We start from the raw sequence: 10,793 nt of genomic DNA, 5'->3' as shown, positions 1-10,793 counted from the left end.
ATTCCTAGCAGCTTTGAAGCTGGCTGCTGCCTCTACGGATCCAACTTTCCTAAAGGTTTGCTCTTATTCCATTGATTGATTGATTGGCGTCCTTATTTAGTGTGTATGTGAGTGTGTGAGAGTGTGTGTGTGTGTATGTGTGTGTGCGTGAGTGAGTGTGTGTATGAGTGTGTGCGTGAGTGTGAGTGTGTGTACATGTGCGTGTGTATGAATGTAGAGCTCAGAGGACAACTTGTGGGGGTTGGTTCTCTCCTACCCTATGGTACCTGGGACTCAAACTCAGGTTGTCAGGCTTGGTAGCAGGCTCCTTACTCAGAGCCTGATGGATCCCAGGGAGTCCTTACAAGAGGAGTAAGAGGCTATGTACTGTCTCATTCTCAGCCGTCCTCCTCTTGGAGCAACGCAGTAGCCTGTGACAAGACTTCCTCTTTTTTTTTTTTTTTTTTGTTTGTTTGTTTGTTTTTGTTTTGTTTTGTTTTTCAAGACAGCGTTTCTCTATGTACCCTTGGCTGTCCTGTCCTGGACTCACTTTGTAGACCAGGCTGGCCTTGAACTCACAGCGATCTACCTGTCTCTGCCTCCCGAGTGCTAGAATTAAAGGCGTGTGCCACCACCACCCGGCTCTTTTCTTCTTTTTAAAAACACCTTTTTTACTGATTCTTTGTGAGTTTCACACCATGCGCCCCAATCCCACTCATCTCCCTGCCCTCTGCCCTTGCCACTCCCCCTTCCCCAAAAATAAAACAAGATAGAACCACAACAACAAAAAACTCTTGTTAAGGAAGCTGTAGTGCGTCACAGTGTGCCCCACAGTACATCCTTCTGTCTACACAGCTTTACTTGCAAACGTGCATTGCAATGAGTCACTGATCTGGCTCGAGGCCTCTGGCTTCTGCTACACTGTTAGTATTAGGTCCTCACTGGGACTCCTCTCAGATAGTCTGCTGTTGCCCTGTGTCATGGAGATCCTGCAGCTTTGGATCTGCAGGACCAGCCTCTTCACTCCCTCCAGCAGTTCATAGATGGGGGTAGATGTTGGGATGGGCCAACTCGAAGCCCTGGATGTGGGCTCGGGTGGTAGCTGAGTTGGTCAACCAGCCAGGAGTCCTGCACCCACACCACCAGGGTGAGCTCTCCAGCCCTGCCTGGGCTAGTGCACCGGAAGCCGCATCTGACAAAGGGCAAGCCCAGCTGATCTCACGCCCTCACCCTTGCCACTGAGGGTCAGGGCCAGCTCTCTGCGGCTCTTGAAGACCAACATAGTCCCAGGCAGCAGTCCAAACAAACAAACAAACAAAGTCCACATGGTCTTTGGTAGTAATATGGGCAGTGGACATCAACACAGACTTGTGGTACAGCATAGCCACAGACCCAGCGATGGCCCTCAGGGGCAACACAGACTGGGACTTCACCACGGCCTCAGGTGACAGTGCAAGCTACTCACATCAGGCTGTTCCTCACCACCCTCCTGTCTCCAGTTCCGCCTCTCTTCCCGGTGCCCAAAGGGTTCCACTTCTCTTTCTTTCCTGTCTCTCCACCACATACTTGCACATCACAGTGGCAGGCCACAAGCTGGGTGGGGCCTATGGGTGTCTTCAAATGTTTCTCCATCCCAAAGATTCCAAAGAATATAAAGCTCTGGCCAAAGCTAAACACAGCACAGTAAAACTGTGATTCAGCGTATGTGGGTCCTATGGGCAGCAGGGGATGAAGCTGGCTGAGGCTTGTCCTGTGAAAGGGTCAAGCAGAGAAGAGAGGGGATGTTGTGGCTTCTACTGGTGGGAAGGCTAAGCTGAGCTTTCTTCAGCCTTCGGGATGCCAGCTGAGGAAGACTTTGTCCCAAGGACCAATCACGCAGAAGGCCTCCTTTGCAGGGAAGACACTTTCTGGTCCGATCCTCCACCTTGAGGGAGCAGAGCCAGCACTTAGCTAAGATAAGGCACTGGGAATCTGCATCTCTTCCGGCTGGGAAAGGGGGCCTCGGACTTAAGAAAAAGCCAGATAACCAAGAGCGCTTAGTCAAAATAAAAACAGCAGAATTAAAGAGCTCAGTTTTAATGTTCTAATCAACAAAGACAGGGAGCTGGGGTGAAGGAGGGATGGAAGAGTGCACCCCCACCCCAAGATCCAAGGGTTTTAGGGCAAAGGTATGTAAACTGAGAGGTGTACCCAGAACACCTCCCAGAGCCTGCCTCCAGGGCAGCTTTGATATGTGTTTCTGCAAAGAGCCGGCTTTTGACACCTTTTGGCTTAAAGTCTTTGCTTTGAAATGTGTCTCTGAAAGGAACTAGCCTTTTGACATTTATTGATCTAGGGTCTTGTGGACTGTCACCAGCAAGGGGGAGGGGGTGACACACCTGCCTATATCCGGGCTCAGGGCTTATAGGACCTGGCTGTCTCACACGAATCTGCAAATGAAGGCCCACAAACAGAGTCATCCAGTCTCATGGTTGAACTGCCACCACAACCAACTAGAGGGATTAGTAGACATCAGGACATGTCACTTGTGGGTATTCCTTCTGCAGGACCTGCTCTTCTTCCTGGGCTAGGATGCAGCTCTGGGAGTGAGAGCAGCTCACACAACAGAGGAGGGCCTGGGCCCACTGGCACTTGCATTTGTTACTGACTCTGCTGGTGGGCAGTCTAACTCCCCATTTCTAAAGGAGCAGGAACAGAGGCTGCCTCCACGCCTCCAGTTCCTCCTCAACAGTGTACAAACCGCTTGGCCTCTCTCCACGGCAATTTCTCCATCACCTGTTTGCTCACTTCTTTCTCTCCATCACTCTCCCATCAACTTACTCACTTCCTGTCACACCTGGGGCCCTGCGGGGGTGGGGGAGGAACAACTTGGGCGAGTTCACAAAAAGTTCAGGGAGCCTCCTGTCTCTGCCTTCCCAGCGTTAGGATCACATATGTATGCTACTGCGCACGGCTTCTCCCACATGTAACCAGAAAGCTAAGCAGCACCCAGCTGCTTAGTTATCTTCTCCAGATCTGGGAAGTTTCGAAACTGAAAATCAGACCAGGGGAAACTGGTCACCCTCTTGCCTGTGAAGCAAAGCCCCCATACCTGCTGTTCTGTTCCACCTCCCCCAACATCTGGCACTCCAGATCTCTCTCTCTCTCTTTTTTTTTTTTTTTAAGATTTATTTATTATGTATACAATGCTCTATCTGCATGTACACCTGCAGGCCAGAAGAGGGCATCAGAGCACATTATAGATGGTTGTGAGCCACCACGTGGTTGCTGGGAATTGAACTCAGGACCTCTGGAAGAGCAGACAGTGCCCTTAACCACTGAGCCATCTCTCCAGGCCCACCCCAGATCTCTTAAGGACAGCTCCAGCCTCTGCCAGTCATCTAGAGGGCTGGGCGCCATCTTTAACCATTCCTCCCTCTGCCCACATTCTCCATGGCTAATGGTCCCCAGACACCAGCTCCAGCATCTCTGGCTTTCTCCATTAGTCAGCCGTGTGCACCTCCTGAGGATACGCCCCGCTTCCTATCTTTTCTTCCCAGAGAGGCGGCTGCAATTCCCAACAGCTCTTTACTGGGCCTTGAGGAGGTAGCTTGCTGAGACGTACTCTTCACAAGTTGGCCAGCCCATGTCTCAGTGCTTTAAGGGAACTTTCTTTTCCTTTTTCTTTATCTTTCTTTTTTGTTTGCTTGTTTGTTTTTATTTTTTGTTTTTTCGAGATACGGTTTCTCTGTGTAGCCTTGGCTGTCCTGGACTCCCTTTGTAGACCAGGCTGGCCTCAAACTCACAATGATCCAGCTGCCTCTGCCTCTGGCCTCTGCTGGGATTAAAGGCGTGCGCCAGCATGCCTGGCTGGGAACTCTCTTTATAGTCTTAGGTTCATAGTCCAGTTGGGACCATAGCAGAATTAGAACACGGCAGTGTCCCTGATTAGCACAGTCTTCCACAAACATTCACAACGCTGGGATATAGAAACTGTATCTCAAACAGTGCTGGCCCTGCTGGGGCCTCAGCTGGGGATGCTGGCTGGCCTTAGCAGCAGTGTCCCCCTCCCAGACCCTCTCCCTCCTTCTTCTCTTCCTCCACAATACAGATAGAAGTGTTCAAACTCCTCCCTTAGGTGCTGTGGTGGAATCTCTTTAACCCTGCAGCAGCCAGGTATGAGGAACTCTTCCATCTTCCTTGTCTGATATGACCCTTACTCCTCAGGGGTCCTGCACCACCTCCCGGAGGAAGGAATCCACGTGGAGAGGCCGGAAACATCTGAGCAGACAGGCTTGCTGCGTCCCTCAGGCAGGCTTTGGGCCTCTCATGCTTCTACCCTCTGCCATGCTTTGTGGAGTCCACACTTTGCTTAAGGTAGCCTGTCTTTGTGTGTGTGTGTGTGTTTGTGTCTGTGTGTTTGTGTTTGAGCGTGTGTGTGTGTGTGTGTGTGTGTGTGTGTGTGTGTGTGTGTGTCTGGGTGTATGTGTGTGTGGACCTGTGCATGCATGTGCATGTGCATGCGTGCATGTGTATACACCTCTGCAGTTACTTTCACCTGTGTGTGCAGAGGTTAACTTCAATGTCCTCTTCTCTATCTCCACCTTGTTGACTGAGGCAGTCTGTCTTCCTGAGACTGGGGGCTGAGCCCCTAAGATCAACCAGTCTCCCCTCCCAGCATAGAAACTACAGACATGTGCCACCTGCCAGGTTTTGTTTTTGTTTTTGTTTTTCGAGACAGGGTCTCTCTGTGTAGCCTTGGCTGTCCTGGACTCACTTTGTAGACCAGGCTGGCCTCGAACTCACAGCGATCCGCCTGCCTCTGCCTCCCAAGTGCTGGGATTAAAGGCGTGTACCACCACCACCTGGCACCTGCCAGGTTTTTATGCAATTGCCAGGCCTAACCCTTGATTAAACCCTAATCAAGGTCCACACTTGATTCAGAATGCCTCAGTCTTCACATAATCACATTTCTTGAATGAATTTTATGTTTTAAGTGTTTCTTTTTAATGTATTTATTTTGTGCAGGTGTATGTGTGAATACAGGTGCATGTATGCTACTATGCATATGTGGAGGTCAGAGGAAAACAACTTTTGGGAATTGCTTCCACATTGATGCTTATAAAGATTTATTTTCTTTTTTCTTTTCTGTTTTCTGTTTCTGTTTTTTGTTGTTGTTTCGGTTTGATTTTTTTTCTCAAGAAAGGGTTTCTCTGTGTAGCCTTGACTGGCCTGGACTCACTTTGTAGACCAGGCTGGCCTCGAACTCACAACAATCCACCTGCCTCTGCCTCCCGAGTGCTGGGATTAAAGGCATGTGCCTTATTTTCTTTTTAGTTTTGTGTGTGTGTGTGAGAGAGAGAGAGAGACAGACAGACAGACAGACACAGAGACACAGAGACACAGAGACACAGACAGAGAGAGTCTTTGCACATGTAAGTGCTGGTGCCTGCAGATTCCAGCCTTCCCTGTTTGCAGATGAGGCTTGGAGAGCCCAAGAGCTGAGCCCCTGGTCACGTGGCACTCCCTCCTCCCTGCTCAGCTGCTGAACCTACCAGGGCAGCAGGATGGTGGGTGTGCCCGTGTACCATCATTGTAGCCCTCAGACTCCAGAGACCTCCCGATTGTTGCTGCTCAGAGACGTCACTTAAAGAAACAAAGGGTGGGGGCTGGAGAGATGGTACTGTATGTTCTTCCAAAGGTACTGAGTTCAGTTCCCAGCAACTACATGGTGGCTCGTAGCCATCTGTGATGAGATCTGGTGCCCTCTTCTGGCGGGCAGGCACACATGCAGGCAGAACATTGTATACATAACAAAGAAATAAATTTATTATTATTATTATTATTATTATTATTATTATTATTATTATTATTATTATTATTATTATTATTATTATTATTTTGGTTTTTCAAGACAAGGTTTCTCTATATAGCCTTGGCTGTCCTGGACTCACTTTGTAGACCAGGCTGGCCTCGAATTTACAGCGATTCTCCTGCCTCTGCCTCCCGAGTGCTGGGATTAAAGGCGTGGGTTAGCATGCCCGGCCAAATAAATAAATCTTAAAAAAAGAAAAGAAAAGAAAGAAGGGTGGGGCTGCACCAACTGCTGTTTGGTAACGTGCTTACTGTTTCTAGTTAGGAGCTGAATTCAGTTCCCAGCACATCGTAAAAAGAGGGGTGATGTGGAGGTGGAGACAGGGCCACCCCTGGGGCTCTCCAGACAACCAGACGCTGTATCAGAAAACAAAGTGGAGAGAGACTGAAGATATCTACACATACACACATGCATGTACACACACAAACACAGAGGCGGGGGTGGGGGGGTGGGGGGAAACCTAAATTGCCAAAGGTCCAAGGTGGGCTTCAGGATGTCTTCGTCTGAGCTGGGTGTGGTGGCACACGCCGTTAATCATGGCATTTGGAGCCCAAGGCAGGTGGATCTTCGTGAACTTGAGGACAGCCTGGTCTACATAGTGAGTTCCAGGACAGCTAGAGCTACAACAGTGATAACCCTGTCTCAAAACAAACAAACAAACACGCAAATCTCAGCCTGGAAGGAAACCGATTTCCCCAGCAGGAGTGCCGATGGGAGAGGGAGGTCAAAGACGCTGAGACCCCTAGGGCGGCTCTTTCTCCTCTTCTGCTCTCTAGGACCACTGCTCCTCTTCTGTAAAATGGGGACGGGCTGATTTCAGCTGGTCTCCAGGCTCAGCTCCTGGCCAAGGCACCCAGGCCTTTCTTATTGCCTAAGACTGGGCGCCCCCTGCTGGCTAGGCTCTGCCTGGTGCTTTCTGGCTCCCCTGCAGGCCGTTTTGGGAAGGGCACCTTGGCTGGCTTGGGATTTAGAGGTGGGCTCTGGGCTGCTGCCAACTTGGGTTCCAATCTCAGTCCCTTCACTTATTAAGAAGGGGCCCCTAAAGCGCTGGGGAGCTGCCCAAAATCCAGCCCAATGCTTGTTATCTGTTATATGCATAACCTGTGGTTTAAAAAAAATGAATTCCTTTTTGTGTGCATGTGCTTACGTATATATGTGCTCTGTGCGTTCCTCATGTCTGAGCGGCTCAGGAGAAGGTGCCAGATCCCTGCACCTGGACTCACAGAGGGTTCTGAGCTTCCTTGTAGGCGTTGGGAACCGAACTCGGGTCCTCAAGAGCAGTAAGTACTCTTAACTGTTGAGTCATCTCTCCAGCCCCTTGTTTGTTGTTCATTCGTTTTGTTTTCTGAGACAAGGTCTCACTTTGTAGTCCTGGCTGCCCTGGAACTCAATATGTACACTAGGTTGGCCTTGAACTCACAGATTCTCTTTCTTCTGACTCCTGAGCGTTGGGAGTAAGGCATGTGTCACCAAACCTAGCTTTTGCCTGCCCCCTCCTCCGAGATAGGGTTTCTCTGTGTAGCCTTGGCTGTCTGGGAATTCACTCTGTAGACCAGGCTGGCCTAGAACTCACAGAGAACCTGCCTCCCAGAGTGCTGGGATTAAAGGTGTGTGCTACTTCCACCAGATTATTCTTCTTCTTCTTCTTCTTCTTCTTCTTCTTCTTCTTCTTCTTCTTCTTCTTCTTCTTCTTCTTCTTCTTCTTCTTCTCCTTCTCCTCCTCCTCCTCCTCCTCCTCCTCCTCCTCCTCCTCCTTCTTCTTCTTCTTCTTCTCCTCCTCCTTCTTCTTCTTTTTTAACGTGAGACAGCGTCTTTGTAGTCCAGGCTAGCTGTGAACTCTCAGCTATTATCTTCTCCTGGATTCCTGAGGGTTGGGATTACAGGCATGAGCCACCATGCCCAGCAAGCTGTTGTGTGCCCTGTGTCACCCCCACCTCCACTCCTGTCATGGGTATGCACATGTGCACGGCACTGCAAGTGTGGAGATCAGAGGACTACAGACAGCGTGGTTCTTTGCTCTAGTATGTGGGTCCCAGGGATCAAACTCAGGCCCTCAGCCTTGGCTGCAGGCGTCCTTACCTGCCGAGCCGTCTTGGGGTCCCCACCCCACCCTTTCTCTCTCTCTCTCTCTCTCTCTCTCTCTCTCTCTCTCTCTCTCTCTCGGATAGAGGTTAAAACCTCCAACGGGGCAGGTCTCCATCTCAAGTGCCCAACTCAGAGAACCTTCTCAAAAAAATCCCCTGTGATTCCCCAGTGCAGGGACAGAGAACCCCTCAGTCCTCACTCATGACAGGTCCCCCACCCTCCTCCCAGTACAGCCAGGGTTTCCAGATCCTAGCATTCTTGTTGTTGGTTGTTTGGGTTTTTTGAGACAGGGTTTCTTTGTGTAGCCTTGGCTGTTCTAGAACTCACTCGGTAGGTCAGGCTGGCTTTGAACTCACAGAGATCCACCTGCCTCTGCCTCTTGAGTGCTAGGATTAAAGGTGTGCGCCACAGCTGCCACCACCACCACGCAGCAATCCTAGCATTCTTTGCTTTCTGCTCCCAGAGGTCACTGAAGACGGTCCACAGAGAGTCTCCTCTTGGACAGAATGAGGCACATCACTGATCCCAGCAGGGAGCTGAGGCAGGAGGATTGTTAGTTGCAGGTTCTTGGCTCCTGATGGCATTACCTCAGTCTCTGCCTCTGTCTCCCTGGGCTTTTTGTTGACACCTCTATCCCTTCCGGTGTCTCTTTCCTCTTCTTTGGAGGTCACAGACACTGGTGGGAGCTTGATCCAGTATCTTCCATTTTTATTTGATCATGCCGGCAAGGCTCAAGTTCCAAATAAGGTCTTATCCTGGGTTGTTGAAGGTCCCTCCCTCAGTACTTCCTGACACTCACAGGATCCCTCCTAGGGAACACCTTCCAGAATGAGAAGAAAGAAGAGCTTCTCTGCCAGTCCAGAGTCCTCCTCCAGAGGGCGTTCAGCCACCCTGGATGTGCCCAGCTCCATGCCAGGCACAGCCTTGCCTGCACCTCCGCCCCCTACCCCCCCCCCCCCCCCCCCCCCCGGGAAACTGAGCACTCGGGTCGGCCTGCTCCCCAGTGATGGGATGGAGACTGCCAGGCTCACAGGGCTCTAGGTCCAATCTGTAGCTCACAGAGGAATAAACGAAGATTCAAAGAGGGACGGAGACTTCCTGAGGTCACATGGGTGACTTAGGACCTGCACTGGATCTCTTGAGCCGTTCAGTCAGTGTGCCCAGAGTTCTAAAGCCTTATCCAACCCTCTAACCTTGTGTACATTGTGCTCTTTACACAGACAGACAGACAGACAGACAGACAGACAGACACACACACACACACACACACACACACACACAGCCATTCACATTCAGATCCACACCCTAGCTACAGCACCACATCACTTAATCAACCTCCCTACCACTTAAGACTACCACTTAGGCTCAGGAGGAAAAGCAGGCAATCGCTCCGCTCTCCCACTGTGTTAATTTCCTGAAGCTGCCCTAAGGGATGGGATCGAATGCGGTTTGTACCATTCATAAACCCTTTTATAGCCCTAGAGACTTAGAATCCACAATGAATTTCTTGTAGCTGAAAGCCTCTGGGAGGCCTGTCCAGCTTCCTGAGGCTGCTGCCTCCCTTGGTTCATGGCCCCTTCAGTGGGCCTCATCTGTAACTCCTGCTACTGTCCTGGACTCACTTTGTAGACCAGGCTGGCCTCGAACTCACAGCGATCGGCCTGCCTCTGCCTCCGGAGCGCTGGCATTAAAGGCGTGTCACCACCTTTTTGACACACAGCGAACACTGGCAGGTAGGAGGATTCAGGCCACGGATGTTCTCAGGGGCCATTATTCATGTCCGATTTGATGCATTTTTTGATTTAAAAATTTAAAACAAGTTACTTATTGTTTTTGTGTGGACACATTAGTGAGTAACCCTGAGTGACCAATACTGTATTCATATCAAATAAGGAAAGACATAAAAGCCCCTCCCCTGGGGTCATTCAACCCAGAGTAAGTTCAGATAGCATTCTTTACTACATGGTCCCTGTGTCTTCCGTCCTCTCGTCTGTCTGTTGTAGGGTCTGAATTCCTGAAGGCTGCCATGCGAATGTGTCCTTGTGTGTCTGTGTGTCTGTCTGTCTGTTCCTAACAAAGGCCTTTGCTCTGTTCTTATGGCACAGCACAGAAAGCATCACTTGGGGACGGAGTGAGGGACATTTACAGAAATCTTAGCTTTACAGAAATTTTAGCAGGTTTACAAGGGATTAGCTCACTGGCTGCTGCCGACCCAGACAACAAATAGTATTACAAACATCGTTGCTTATCAGGCAATATCTGAATATTATGTCCAATGTTTATCTTGGGTATTCATTTTATAAGGTTACTTATAAGGTTACTTTCAACCTCTATTTTAACTCCTCATTATTTTTATGATCTTATTATTATAATTATTATTCTAATTATCTTATTCTTGGAACATGCACGCATTACTCTGGGTCCAGGCCTTGGAAGAACACATAATGTAAGATTACACTTTCATGTCTGGTGGTGGTGGTGCACGCCTTTAATCCCAGCACTTGGGAGGCAGAGGCAGGCAGGCGGATCACTGTGAGTTCCAGGACAACCTGGTCTACAAAGTAAGTCCAGGATGGCCAAGGCTACACAGAGAGAATCCCCTCCACCCCCAAAATATTACAGCTTCACATTAGTTTAGGTTATAAATGTTAGTTACATGGGAAATCCAAGGCAAACAATATTGGTTGTTACATTTTTCTCTTGAAGGCACGTTAAGCAAACAGTCTGAGCACACAGTAGCAGTCTTAAGTCTTAAGTGGCCTCACGGTGTATTAAAAACTCTGGCTGTGAGGTCCAGCAAAAGTCCCCATGACTTAAAATGTAAGAGATATTTTCATAATACTGTACTACCATAATATTTTTGCTCTTGTTTTTT

The sequence above is a fragment of the Acomys russatus genome, chromosome 25, assembly GCF_903995435.1.
Source record: "Acomys russatus chromosome 25, mAcoRus1.1, whole genome shotgun sequence".
In the NCBI taxonomy this organism is placed as follows: domain Eukaryota; kingdom Metazoa; phylum Chordata; class Mammalia; order Rodentia; family Muridae; genus Acomys; species Acomys russatus.
This window is presented reverse-complemented; position numbering follows the sequence as displayed.